At 37.3% G+C, this 15,622-nt stretch overlaps 1 long non-coding RNA gene across 1 annotated transcript in view; it reads right to left on the bottom strand.

The window, feature by feature from the left end:
* The window catches only part of LOC145683381 (uncharacterized), a 149,726-nt gene that overhangs the window by 96,243 nt on the left and 37,861 nt on the right, over positions 1-15,622 (bottom strand). Inside the window, exon 2 of the long non-coding RNA XR_014131068.1 lies at positions 5,756-5,773. This is a non-coding gene — a long non-coding RNA (uncharacterized LOC145683381). The remainder of the gene's footprint in view (positions 1-5,755; positions 5,774-15,622) is intronic.

Below are 15,622 nucleotides of genomic sequence, written 5' to 3'. Positions count from 1 at the left end.
GATGTTTGACAGCATGTGATCAAACTCTGTGCCTTTCTTGGTATGACAGTGATCAACTCGATGGTAAAACACAAATACTACATTCCTGATGACATTCAGTTCAATAAGAGCAATATCATCAATAATCCTTTGACAAAGATTATCCAAAGTGGTTGGCATTGTTTGATATACTTGGATTTTTATACCAGAAAAAGCAGTTTAGTGGCGATAAATCAGGGGAACAGAGAGCCAGTGGGCCACTCATTCTCACCTCCTCTGCCAATCTGTTATTTACGAAATTTTGTGTTAAGAAATTGCCGCATATTTACACGGTTGTGCGGCCCTGCACGTCTTGCTGAAACCATTTGTGGGCAGAATGGTCTTCTGTAGTGTCTCTTATTGTTTGATTTCGAGGCATCTCCAAACACAGTTCAGAAGTCAAATCGTTATTAATAAAATAAGAGCAATTATTGTATATTTAGATGCTCAGATATTCATCTTTTCAGGATATAGGACGTTTAGAAAGGACCAATGAGTTTGCTGATAAATCAAACCTGCAATAACTTCTGTTAATGTAACCGGTTAGTTGGAACATGACCTCATCAGGGAACACATTGCTGGTAAGAAAAGTAGGATCATCATTGATTTATTTCGTCATATCTTCACAAAATTCTACACGTGGATCAAAGACATATTCATTCAGCTGGTGTATCAGATTGTATGGATAGAAATTCATTTCCTTCATTCTTTACGCACAAATGTGACTAATGTGATGCTGTTCAACAACTCTATGAATGCTAAGTTCAGTATTTTCAACAAATGACTGCAACATCAAGCTGTATGTTGCCGATTTCAGTGGACCAAACATGTTACAATCCTTTATAATTACCGTTTCCTCGACGCGTCTTACGATGCACTCAACAGTAGATCTTGAAATGGAATTGTGTGGAATTTTTTCGTTAACTATTACACTTACTTCAGCACATGACCTTTGGTTATTGCCCTATTCTCTTATCATTGAGCGCGTTAGAACTTTACTTTAATAGCTCTCATAAAAACCAGTTGAAATATAGCTTGAGTGTTCAGAGGTTATCTTTAGTAATGCTTACTGCTACCAATATCTGGTATAAGTATACTCCGCCTAAGTCCGCTACGTTATCCCTACACTATCATACCACATAAAAATAAACACCAAATATTACTAACTCGTGCCTTGGAACGAATCAGCTTCTTGTAAAGGTTCATTAACATGACAATACACAACTAAATTCATTTATTTAACTACCTAGAGACGCATTAGTGCCCACTAATTATCGAAATTACATAGAATGGAGGAAAAATTACAGAAATAATAAGTTATAATGCAGTTATCTCGCTGTGCAAGTTCAAAATTAGGCGAATAATAATAATAATAATAATAATAATAATAATAATAATAATAAAAATAGACAACTATACTGTTAACCTGAAAAATACGTTCGAACTTACATGGCGAAATTACTGTATTACATGTTACGATGTCTGTACTTGTTCCTGGAATGTGTCATTTCATTTATTAGTACGTACTAATTTTTCTCCAGTTCGTCGAACAAATGAATTTAGTTGTATCGTGCCGGACGAAAGTACCTGGTCAAGTAATATTGACTTCTTAGGAACCAAATGAAGAGTATGAGCATTAAATGTGTCATAACTGTAGTTGGTGTGGAAAAGAAACTAAATTGTGAGCCAAAGGCTTAAGCACAACTCAAGTTATTAATATAAGCTATGAAAAGGATTAACTACTTATAGCATCACAAAGGAATACGAAATACGTTTTCAAACGAAGAAAAACAATGTATAATTTTGTAAGCGGAGGCAAAAAGAGGGTATAGGTCAAAACCCCCACAGCAAAAACCCCCAAACTCAAGAAATGTCAAAACGCCTATACGATCGGTCATAACTCCCACACAAATGGACAAATCCCCCAAACGCACGAACGGTCAAAACCCCTACAGCCAAAACCCCCACACTCAAGAAATGTCAAAACGCTCACACGATCGGTCATAACTCCCACACAAATGGACAAATCCCCCAAACGCACGAGCGGTCAAAACCCCCGCAGCCAAAACCCCCACACTCAACAAATGTCAAAACGCCCACACGATCGGTCAAAACTCCCACACAAATGGACAAAACTCCCACACATAGCAACGGTCACAATCCCCAAATAAATGGAAAAAACCCGCACACAAATGGACAAAACTCCCACATGCAGAAATTGTCACAACTGCCACACAAATGGACAAAAACCTCACACAATCGGACAAATCCCCCACACTCTGAAAATATCGTGATTGCACGTCTTTTTGCGGCTCTTTACGACGTCCACTTTAGTGTTTCTGTCATTACAACACAGTGCAAGAAGAATAGTTGCAACATCAGTTTAAGGGGAATAAAAAATGTTATTAGGAAGTACAACGGCAAGACATACAACCAGGTTCACTTCAGAGTGTGGGAGATTTGGCCGATTGTGTGGGGGTATGGTCCATTTCTGTGGCAGTTGTGTAATTTCTGCATGTGGGAGTTTTGTCTTTTTGTGTGGGGGTTTTGTCCATTTATGTGGGGATTGTGACCGTTGCTATGTGTGGCTGTTTTGTCCATTTGTGTGGGAGTTATGACCGTTGGAGGTTATGACCGATTACCAGTGTGGGGGTTTCGGCTGTGGGGGTTATGACCGATCGTGTGGGCGTTTTGACATTTCTTGAGTGTGGGGGTTTTGGCTGTGGGGGTTATTACCGTTCGTGTGTTTGGGAGATTTGTCCATTTGTGTGGGGGTTATGACCGTTTGTGTGGGCGTTTTGACATTTCTTGAGTGTGGGTGTTTTGGCTGTGGGGGTTTTGACCGGTTCCCCAAAAAGATACCTAGCGTAAACACAGTAAATCGTTTATCGCATATTGATCGTTCAGTATCCAAGGCGACTTGCCAGTAATCTGGAGGTTCTCGGATTTGATCCACGTCAGGAAATATTTCTTTCTACTTTAATATTCTTGATGGCGACTGATAGCCGATGAGACACATTTTATTATATTCAGATATTTGGATATTCGGATGTAAATACTTCAACTGTTATATCTTCAGGAATAGTAATAGTAATAATAATAAACGAATAATAATTATTATTATCTCATAGAAGATTAAATTTTCGATTATAAAACAAACTCCGTATGAGGACAGATTGTATTAAAGTCTGTAAAATGACCCTAGCATTAGGTTAACGTTACAAAATACTCGGTATTGGAAAGAAGTGTAACGAACTCCAGAACATACTACGCTCGTACCACCCTGCAACTAGCTAAATTTTAAACGAAAGGTTTCCACACAAATTTCATGTAAGAAATAGGGCTACTAAAATGACAAGAACCGTAAGAAAATTGTTTTTAACTTTTACGTTCACTGCATATGTCGCTTAATCTAAAGGAGTCGTAGATCATGACAATGAAAGAAATAAGGGAATAAAAAATTGGAAAGAAACAGAAACCTGAGAATCCTACACACTCGGTGTTTGTTCAGCACATTGCCCACTAGTCGGGAGCTGATTAGAACAGGGTGAACCATTAAAATCACAAAGCATCAATAATAATAATAATAATAATAATAATAATAATAATAATAATAATAATAATAATAATAATAATAATAATAATAATTTCATTAAAATTATTATGATGACCTAAAATTTAGCAAAACATACGGAAAAGTCAGGATTTCGTTGAAAGATGTATGCACCTCCAAGATACACCTCTGCAACTAAACAAGTTTTAAACCAAAGTGTTCCTCTAGAGTTCCATGTAGAACGTTTTCTACTGTATGTTTTAAAGGAAAAAATGTAATAAAAATAACTGGATATCACTGAGCAGTATGGCCTAAACTTTTAGAATATTCAAAATTAATTATAAAAGTTCTCCTACAAAAATACTTACACTGACTATAATAAGATGAGCTTCGAATTACGATGTAACAAATTACAACATACAATTCAGTCTAAAGAGCAATTGTTACTTAAAGGATGGATATACACAATTTCGAGAATCGGGATAAGACGAGAAATATTAACGATAGTTGTCCTTAGCTTGCCGCGTCTGTAATGTAAAATTTTAATTATCGTCTCAATTTTGTTTGTTTTGTTTTAGAAACAAGATGAGAAATTTCCTTTCCCGCTGGCAATATTAAACAAAGCCGAAATATTCTTTCCAAAAGAGCGATAATAAGCGTTCATCGTTTAATCTTCTACGAGATAATAGTAATAATAATTATTAGTTAATTACTATTCTGGAAAATTTGATAGATTAAGTATTGAAACGTTCGAGTATTCAAATATCAGAAGATAACAAAACGTGTCAACGGTAGTCAGTCGTCATGAAAAATTATTTAGCAAGAGAAACAAGAATATTCCCAAACGTGGATCCGATCAGAGAACCTCCAGATTAGTGGCAAGGCGTCTTGACCATTGAACTACAATCACTACGCGATAAACGATTCGTGTTTACTATATTTACGTTAGGCATCTTTCTCTCCGACTAAAAATTTATACGTTATTTTTCTTCGTTTCAAACTTTTTCCGTATTTCTTATTGCTGTGCGATATTTCGATATATCTTAATCCTGTACGCTTTCTTAGGCCTGTACGATATTTCGATATATCGATATCTTCTATATTGATATTAACATATATCAACATTTGATATCGTGAATATATCGATATGGAGATATCACCATCCTAAATTTTCCATATCGGTGTTCAGGGGGCGAGGTACATATTGTAAACTTAGTTTTTCCAATAATGTGCTCTAATGACAATTGCTGTATGACCGCAAATTGCAATGTAAATAAATCCACTTTGAGGTTTGCAATATTATATACTGTAACTTCTTAGCCGGCGGAAATTTTCTCTTGGAGAAAGAAATAAACAATGCAGCACCTGTCAAAAGCATATGCTTTGAACTTTGACCTAGAATTTATGTTCATATTTCTTCCTCTCTCTCGGAGATTTCCATCCCTTTTGGCCTTTGGGTCCACCTAATAATGAAAGTGCGCACTTGGCCACTATATGCAGACATGCTCTTAGCCAGAATGAGATATTTTGAAGAGCAAACGAGTTGCTAATATTACTACTATTACTGCTGCTACTACTACTACTACTATTACTACTACTACTACTACTAATAATAATAATACTAATAATCTTCGATTTGAGGACCGCAAGTCTTCTATGCCACTGGTGTCCCTTCTTTTGTGTTTGTCTCTCTTTCCGTTTAGTGTGTGTGTTTACGTTTGTGCCTTTACATCATGCCTTAAGCCTTTATATTGTTTCTTTTTTTACTAGATTATTTTTTTGGAAAAAGGAGAGAAACTGCTTTCCTCTGATATCTATTTTATACCATTCATTTTGTTGAACTGCTTAAGTAATGACTTCTTGTAACTTTTTATGTCGTCTATTGACCTCGAGATAAAAAGAACGTATTTCTTAACAATTTATCTTAATCTCTAATTTTCAGTTTGCCACACAGATATGATTCAAACAAAATTCAGGTTGGGTCCAACGCCTTTCTAATTCTCAACCACCTGACAACCTTTTTAGTGTTTGCTGCTATTGCAGGAAAGAGGGAATTGCAGGAGGGATTGTCCATACTTTTGGAGTTGTCCATACATTTTTAACCATGATTGTTAATTACATATCCATTAAAACAAATATTATGAACTAGCTATGTTGATATTTATGTTATGGCTATTTTCCTACCTTTCTTTCTGCATCCAGCTGAAATTTTAAAATTAAGATATATATATTATACTTAAGAATTATCAAAACGTTAGTTAAGTATGAAATAACAAAGGTAATACTAACCTGTGTATGACATTATCACTGTTTAAGTTGGGAAGGTTAACGAAAATCCAGCAAAAATTCATTTCCTTTTAGATTGTCTGTTTTAAGCAGTTTCGGAATATAATTAGGCAATAGATTGTTCGAAATAATGGTTACCCATTATAAATGTTTAAGGAAGAATCATTGGAAACACGAAACGATAATGTGTATGTATTATATAATACATTTAATTAAAAACTGCCTATAGTTGAAAACAAAAGAAGAAAGCATGATGGTTAAGAATATTCATACAAAATATATTATAGAAGAGAAATATATAATCAACAACTTCTTAATAAATGCATCTTAGTGAGTTCACGCAAACAAATCCATGCATACCATGCGACATTCTCATTCTAATGGCAACATAAATCTGTCCGAAAGGTATTAGTATTTCGCTTTATAGTTTAGAGTATTAAGCAAACCGAAGCGGTTAAAACAGGCCGTACTATGAGTCTGCAGAAGCCCGTATTGCAGTGCTACGTGAACGTATTGTGTTATCGGATTTCTTTGGAATCATTTTCACAACCTTTATTTTATACGACAGTAGGAACATATTACCACAGGTAATAGTAACTTAAACTCATTATCCGTAAAGCAATTATCACATAGTTAAAAAAAGCGTGAAAGCCTGAATATAAGTATAAAGATAGTATAACACCAAGAGCTGGAGTATACACTCCAAAACGAAACGAAAATCGATAGAGAACAACACTTCTCGCTCTACGCAAAGTGGCAATCATTATATCCAATCACAGCAACATCCCAATTTTAAATCTCCATCTTCTCAATGGACAATGAAGACAAGGAATCACGTCTACTGTTACTCAAGTTCCAAGCACAGCTGTTCACAATAACTCTTCCCATTCTTGTACGAATGACACTGACGTAGCACCTAGAAAATATTTATGGGGCGATCTTACCGATGTGCATGGGGGAAGTTTCATATTGCTCCTTATAGTCTAAGTTTACCTATTCATAGGTAACATTTTCTGCTGAGATGGTCGCCTACTAAACATTCAAAATGAGTTGGACAATTCAGCACGCATCCAACCTAATAACAGCTTATAATATTTACATAAAAGTTGTTGTTCTGTGTGAGGAACCTCTATCTTATGAATATGGAGGCGAATGACTTTTGTCTAATACTTCTAATACCTCTACACTGGAAAAATTTCAGTGACTTATAACCTTTCTGAAATTGGTCCGGATCATCATTGACACAGTTTGTTATAATATTTAAAGGAAATAATTTATCAGAAAGGCTCTAACCTTAACCTTTGTAATCGTATTAACGCCACATCAATTAAATGAAAAAAACGTCAGTGGTAAAAATCAGTTGATACAGTGCACTGAACGTTGCATAGGTTTTGCGAGATGACATGTAGAGTCTGGCCATTATATTTCGTTCAATTATGATGATTCGTATATGTTTTTTTTTTCGTAAAGGCAGACCAATATGATTTCCTTTCAGAAGGTACCGTTCTTTGCTAATATGCATACAAGCTAAAGTAAAATGCCACGTAATGAAATGCAAAATGAAGTGTGAAACTCTTGTCGTAAGAACCATCTACTTTAATGTAAAGGTCAAGTTTATATCATGCACTCCTCTCAAATTAATAGTACGGTAACCAGCCGCCGTAGAAACAAATGAAACATTCTTACGTAATTTTTCAGCTAACCGAGGTTTTACGTAGTGAAACTTTAATGGCCGATAAACCGTCGTTGTCCCTAAAGGCCCCTCTGACAAATGCACAAATATTGGGGCGGGGTCTATCTGACAGCTATCCCACCACTACCAATGTAGCGAGTACCAAACAGTCTGTTGGTAGTTTTCATATGTATCCTAATTTCTCTTGAAATATTGAACGCTTCAGACGGAATTCTTTTCTCAAACACTTGCTATAATAAAACTAATTATTAGTACGGTTTTAAGTACCAGTAAAAAAAAACACTATTTTCCTTGTATTCAGGTAACGGTATTAACCAACTAATCAGTCAGCTAATTTACATTCTTATAATAGTTCACCTATTGTTACTATATTGTTATATTATACGTTGTAGAGATACCGTTAATTTGTAACTATAATATACACCCATTAACAAGTAATTGCAATTACCACATATGTAAAATGTACCGTTTCTCTAAGCCTCTCCAGATTTAAAAGACAAAAATTCGCCTTAATACGAGTGAGAACATACTGCCTTAGTTAATATATAAAACTCTCAGGAAAACAATTTAAAAATAAGGAAAACATACCTTCGGCGTAAAACGAGTGAGAACGTACTGCCTTAGTTAATATGTAACACGCTTAGGAATCTAACCTAGTGCATCCTTTCAGGGTTAATGAAAGAGTTAGCTTGTCAATATCTTACAAGCGTACATAAATGGAGTGTAGCGAGGCCAAACCCGAACAAGAATTAAACGATTTACGCGGAAGCTCGTAGTAGTCGCTTTCAGATGCTTATTTTGTGTTAAAGACTGGAAGAAGGACATGAGTCAAAATGGCTCATTTCATTTTACAAATATCAAGAATTTTAAATGTTTTTCACTCGGTTTCGTCGACCTTTCCTGATTTTATCACACATTTTCTCAGTATGTTGTATGTGTATTTTAAAAATATCTGAATGATTAGTTGTCCAGATATTGCTATATATACCTAGAAGCACGGTGAGAGTCATTTTGACTCATTATTATTAGACTATTTGCTTTTTATTAAAATTTTCAATTATTCGAACTAAAAGTGCATACTGCAGATCAATAATGTCTTTGGTATGTCTTGGTAATTTCCTTTTCCCTTCACAACAACATTCGTAAATCGTCTCTATCATGATACAAGTGTTTGCTTCCACATTCATATGTATTGTTTGTCCCGTATGATAAGTCAATTCTTCACAATCACTTTGTAAAAAAATAACTTTGGCGTGAAGAGGACTTGACCCTGCGTTCGATAGCTGTATTATTGATAAGGCCATTACTTTACCCCTATACTATCAGTTTTATTATTACCTTCCTGGTAAATGCAAAATGGACTCAACTAGCTGAGTCTATACAAGAAAATCACTAGACATACAATAAAAATTACCAATTCTGGGTCTACAACTATAAATGCATAGAACTATAAATAGATAAATACATATCAGAAAAAAACCGAGAGAAGAACTTTTATTTCATGACAAAATCACTTCTAAAAACCTACTAAAAGAAAGCCTTTCCTCCTCCGGAGAATAATATTTTCGGCGTGTACGTTGAAGAAAATCAAAATAAGTGCGTGCATCCAGTAACATGATATGCCGCTGGAAATAGAGTAAAGTGCTTGCAATCAGGAAAAGCACTGTACGATGCTTAGTGGGGGAAAATGAAATTCCGGCAGGAGCATATGATCAATTTGAAACTGTGCACTCGGACTACGAGTGATATGACCCACCATCACCTGCAAGGCGTTCCATATCACTGGCGCTCCCTCACATGTTGTAAACCGGTGAGCCAATTGTCCTCAGAACGACATATATTACACGAGGCATCTGGTGCTCGTTGTATTGCATAAAGACGCGCACGTATCGGGATAAGTTGATGGACTACTTGAAACCATAACACTTGCATATAGGAAGGTAAGATTGGGTTCCAAATGTTAGCCCACACTTGCTGCCACTCTATATGTAGAAACTGTTGTACTACTCGTAACTGAGTCGGCTGAGAGGATAATGTGAAGAGGACAATATAATGAGCAAGCATTGTGCTGCTGAGGGACCAGAGTCACCCCGGCATAAGTCCAATATCGAATAAAGATCAAGACATATTTCGGACACTGATCGGCAAATTGAATAAAAGGGGGATTGACAGGGTGATCGTACTCCGGCCAAAACCAACTAAACCAATGTTTCGTAATAGAGTCAACGGATGAAAGACTCACGAAGGAATCTGCCATGAAGAGAGTTTGACATTTGAGACGGATATGAACTAAACCTAGACCACCTCGGGAGCGTGGGAGCTAAATTGCATTTCTGGGAATGCGAAAATAGTATCCCCGCCATATATGCCCAAGGAACAGAGATTCCAATCTTTTTGCGTAAATTTCAGGGAGGGGAAATACCCGAGCCCTATACCACAACTTAGATGCCACGTCTATATTGATAATTGGATGCGGTGCAGTAAATGAAGTCTACGAAAACGGAGGGAGAAGAATAACCCACGAAGTTGCTTGAGGATAGGTTTCCAAACTTCGTCATAATGGGGAGTGGGAAGTGACCTGAATGGAATGCTTAAAATAGTTAAGGATTTAACATTCGGTATAGTCTGCGTACCTGGGGTAGGAGTGGGTAAATGAAAGCCATAAAGTTGTAACACCTGAGTTTTCTTTTCATTGAACTTAAGGCCAGAGCAACTATAGAATCGCTTGAGAACCGGAAAGACTCCCTGAGGAGCAACCGCGTCGACCCCTGTGATAGTCAGATAATCAGCGAAACAATAGATGTTTTGACAAGTAAAGAGGGTAGGGCCTGGGTGAGACACAAGCGCCAATCGATAGAGGAGAGGGTCTATAACTAAAGAAAACAAATTAGAGCTTAAACTACAGCCCTGGCGTAAACCTCGCTTTAAGGGTATGAGGTCAGAAAGATGTCCATTAATTTGGAGACGAAACGTGGCGGTGGCGTATAAATTCGAAATTACTTGACAGAAAGCTGCGGGAAAACCCCAAGCGTCTAGCGTGAAACAAAGGAAATTGTGATCTACACTATCATAAACCTTCTCTAAGTCTAATGCTGGAACGCTACGAGACTGAAAGTATGCAAATAAATCTCTAAGAGTACGTAGGGTGAATTGAATGTTATGCGATTCGTGCAGGGCTGCTTGATACGGACTGATAATTTTCTGTATGATAGGTCGTAATCGGGCTGTAAGAACTTTAGTAAATAATTTCAAATCAACTGGCAACAAGGAGATGGATCGATAATCAGCCACAACCTTCGCCTTGGACGATTTGGGTATAAGTGCAACAACAGTTGTATTAGAATTAAAACGGTACATTAGACAACCAGGAATTAAAAAGTGTCGCAAGTGTACCACGAAGAATAGGCCAGTAATGACGGTAAAAAGATACACTCATGCCATCTATGCCTGGAGAACTACGTCCCTTAGACTTGTTGATAACTGCAAAGATTTCATCAGCAGTGATAGTGCGCAACAAAGCCTGACAATTGTTTTCTGTCAACAGCTTGGGAAGGGCTGATAGAAACTCGGGAGATAAAAGAAAATCCAAATTCGACGCGCTCGTAAAGGCCACATAGTGTAGCGTAAATTCTTGTAAGATCTGTAAAGGGTCAAAAATGGAATCGCCGTTGGCCAATACTAACGATTCAATACATGTAGCTCTTCTCTGTTGAAACAGGATATCCACATGATACAATGAAGACAATTCTTCCGGAAAACAATGATATAGATCTTCCGAAAAATACGCCTGCAACGATGCTCGAGAATCGATTTGACGCATTCTACGTTTAAGATCGTTAGTACAAGCCTGATTAAGTAGAGACGGCTGTGTAGCCCAGAGGTTACATAGTGCCCTATAATTAAATTCATATATCTAACGATCGTACTTCTTGGACAATTTCCCTCGCCATTAAAAGAAACTACGGAATTTGGATTTACAATAAGTAGTCCACCACCCAGTATCCGTTAGAAAATAATGTTGCATCTTACGCCAGTACTTAAAACGCTCGGTAAACTCTTCAACAGTGTCGTCTCTTAACATCACTTCGTTGTTGATCTTCCAGAATGAACGTCCCATCCCGCCGGAAGAAAAAAAGGCATTTTAAAATGAACTAATACAGCTGCATGATTTGAGAACGATAAAGGCCCTGTATGAACATCGAGGACAGCCTTACTTAAGCTAGCATAGACGTAAATCCTGTCTAAGCGACTCTGTGTCGTAGTACAGTTTTACGTCATTGCATGCTTAGAGTGAGATGCTAGAAGAGCATCTTGGAGTTGGAGAACTCTCACGAACTCAACGAAGGCATGACAGGGAGGTGATGGTGCGACTGAATCACCGCATTATAATCGCTGGCTAATAAACAATAATTAAGACCTGGAGGTAACAATGATGGAATGACACTGGAAAAAAATCTTCCCTCTCTCGTGTTTTGAGGAATCCATTAGGGGCATATAAGCATATAATACATAAACCGTGAATATAGCAACGGATGGCTCTCCCATCCTGAGATAGCATAACCCTATCATAACTTAGACCCTTTCGTACTAACAATGCTACACCAGTGTTTTTTTTCAGAATTCACTATAGCATTATAGTTCGAGAGAACGTCAAATGTATGAAAATTGACTTCAGTTAAACAATAGACATCTGCATGATTCCGTCCAATAAATTGTTTTAATAACGCTAGATTCTGTGGAGAACTAATTCTTTTAATGTTGAGAGTAATTAAAGTAAATGCATTTATCTGCGCCATACTCCCACACAAAAACACTAACAACTGTACAAACAAAAACTTACTTGTAGCGCCCATAGAAAAACACTGCAGTATACAATAAATGTATGACACATAAAAACTTGGAAAGGAAATCTTCACCTTGCTGGACACACAACTCAATGAAACTGTAAGACTCGTGAACTGAAAGCACAAAAAAGGAAAAACAAGCACACTATGAAGGCACGCTATATCTCGGAATCTGAAGTAGTACGGCCTTTCAGACTCTGGTCTCGTGACATGGACTCTATCGCACCTTGAGAACCACCAGCCACAGCTGCATGTTCCTTGTTTTTTGAAGTTGACCTAGATACCCTTCGGCGTTTTTGTTGGGAAGCCGGATCCACAGCGATCATCGTAGCACTGGGTGATATAACAGAATTACTAAGAGGGTCTGGGAGGGAAGTGCACTCGGACACGTTATCACATCTGCATTCCTGAGATTCGCCGAATGTATCGTAGAGCCCAGAGGCGACTCCGAGGGCTGTTGCTCAGACACCGAGATTTTTCTCCTCCAATACCGACGACATGGTGGGTAATGGTAAAGGCGCGACGGATCCCGTTGGTTAAGCAGGAAACTGAGATTCGTCGGGAGCACTGTTATCCTTTGCAAATCCAGTCTTTGATAAGCTTGGTTCGTCACTTACGTGATCGGGAGAAGCCGGAAACGGATTAGATCGCCATACCTTCCCCAATTCTGTCATAATTACTGGCGTCGGGGACGGTTTCCCCCATAGCACTGTTCTTCTTCTTTAAATGACACGTAGACACTGTATGTGATGTGCTCTGACAAAAAAAACAAGTAATTGGCTGACCATCATATGAAACATTCACTTTCCAACCTTGAACTATCAATCTAGACGGAATATCCTTAGTTAGCTCAATATGTATGACTCGCACACTACTTTCAATGCCCGTAGGAAACGGGCCCGCCCAAAATTTTCGTTGTACTCGCCGGACCAATCCTTAGGCACGAAAATGTTCTTCCAATAATTGTACTGGAGCTCCCAATGGAAAATCATAAACTCTCACCAATTTTACAGGATCCTCAGCCGGTAAAATTCGTACTGTACTTACGTTACCATCCACATGATTAAAGGTCACAGTTTCAGGCACTGTCGAGGCAAACTTTTCATAATCTGTTAGTGATTTAAACTTAATATATTAAATAAATACTAAAAGTTTCTTCATGAAGTTGAAGAGCACAAATCTGATCAAACAGGCGAGGAAACTTCTCTAACAGCCATTGGTAAACTTGACTTGAATTAGGTCGAGAACTTCGATAACGCAAATCGAACATAAATTTGTATTGTAATTCTTTCTTATAAGACATTACACTCAAATTTTCTAGACACAGGAATTGGAATCACCACAAATATCAAATCTACTAGCCTTAATAGGCAAAACATATTACAATGAGTTCACCACACTGCCAATGTGTGAAAATCTTATGAAGTATGCTCCCAGAAGGATTTGCGACCTGAGCTGCTCGAAGGCACGAGCACGAATGACACTATCATGTCATCTGAAGTTACAAGCCAAATATTAATTACTTTAGCCCTGATCTTTGGAACGAACCAAAGTGCACAACGAGATTGATTTATTCGAACTCCTAGAGAGAAATTAGTTCCCACTAATAAAGAAAACATACAATCCAGGAGAAAATACAGAAATAAAACATATTTTGCAGTAATTTCGCCATGCAAGTTCAAAGGTATGTGAATAATAATAATAATAATAATAATAATAATAATAATAATAATAATAATAATAATAATAATAATAATTCACATTCACAATAGGTTTGTGTGTTATTATTATTATTAGTAGTAGTAGTAGTAGTAGTAGTAGTAGTAGTAGTAGTAGTAGTAACGTCAATTACCCGCATCGTTGGGTTAAATTGAGAAAAAATAGTAATATGTTCCGTTACTCAGTCACTGTTTAGGATTACCAAAGTGCTCTTTGATATCGGCCATTTTCGAAGTGTTTTATATAACCCCTCCCCTCCCTATGTTGTGGGGCACGGCATCTGCATTTTTATTCTTGATCTCAGCGAGCCGGGAAACTATGAATTCGACACTGATATTGATTATTTCGATCATTTTTAAGTCTCCCCCTCCTCCAAGTTGAGGGGCTGAATTTGGATTTAAACAGCATCAGATTTGTCACTGTTAATCTCAGTGACTCCAAACCTTATATATTCGCCACTTACACCACTAATTTTTCCTTCTTTTTTAAATGTCGCTCCCCGTCTCTTAATTTACACCATCAAAGTGATATGACAGAAACCATCTCAGGTTCGAACTTCATCTAGGTTGAAAATTTGAACGAGATTGGTTTGGTGTTTCAAGTCATTAAGTTTTACTTAGTTTTATATCCTCCCTCTCCCATTCCCCTCCCCAAGTTCTCTCTCGAAAGTGAAACGATAAAAATCATCTCAGGCCCGAACTTCACATACAACCTGGAACATACAACAAAATAAAAAGATACTTCTGTGAAGAGATGGGTACCTATACATACATGATGCATAAGAAATGACTGCTCACTAACATTTTCACAGGCAGAATAGGGTCAAACGAACACGTTTTTCTTCCGTTTGATCCTGTCCCTTATCTGCATCCTTTGCTTGGACGCCGGTAAGTAGAGAAAAGTTGACTTAGCCTATGACCTTTTGAGATCTCGTCGGCATAGATACGTAATCTCTGTTCCATGACACCTTTATTATACTTTTTGTATGTTTGTCGTAGCGTTTCGCGACTAAAGACGACAGGATTGGCTTCCTGATGAAACGAAGGAGTTTTAAAAAGTATATTTTATATATGTGCTGATTGCACTTACGCAGATGCAGAACAAGATGCAGAAATAAGACTAGGTTAAAACTGTTTCGTCCACAAAGGAAAATAAATTTGTTTTACTAGTACTTAAACATTAACTGATACTTAGTTTTATTTTAACAAGTGTTTGCAAAAAGAATGACGTTTGAGACTATCAATATTTCTAGAGAAATTTAGAATATAGTTGAAAACTACTGAAAGACTATTTGGAAGTGTTTACACCAGTAGCGGTACGTTCGCTGTCAGATAGTCCCTGAAACACAGGTCAATATTTGTACATTTGTCAGGGTGATAGTTCGGGACAGCTACAGCCTATCGGCCATTAAACATTCACCCTTTACAAACCTCGATGAGCTTGAAACTTATGTAAGAATGTAACGCTCGTTTCTAAAGCGCATGATTGCCTTCTTCTTTATTTGAGAGG

This window comes from Thermobia domestica, chromosome 4, assembly GCF_964235325.1.
Source record: "Thermobia domestica chromosome 4, izTheDome1.hap1.1, whole genome shotgun sequence".
NCBI classification, from domain to species: Eukaryota; Metazoa; Arthropoda; class Insecta; order Zygentoma; family Lepismatidae; genus Thermobia; species Thermobia domestica.
This window is presented reverse-complemented; position numbering and strand designations above follow the sequence as displayed.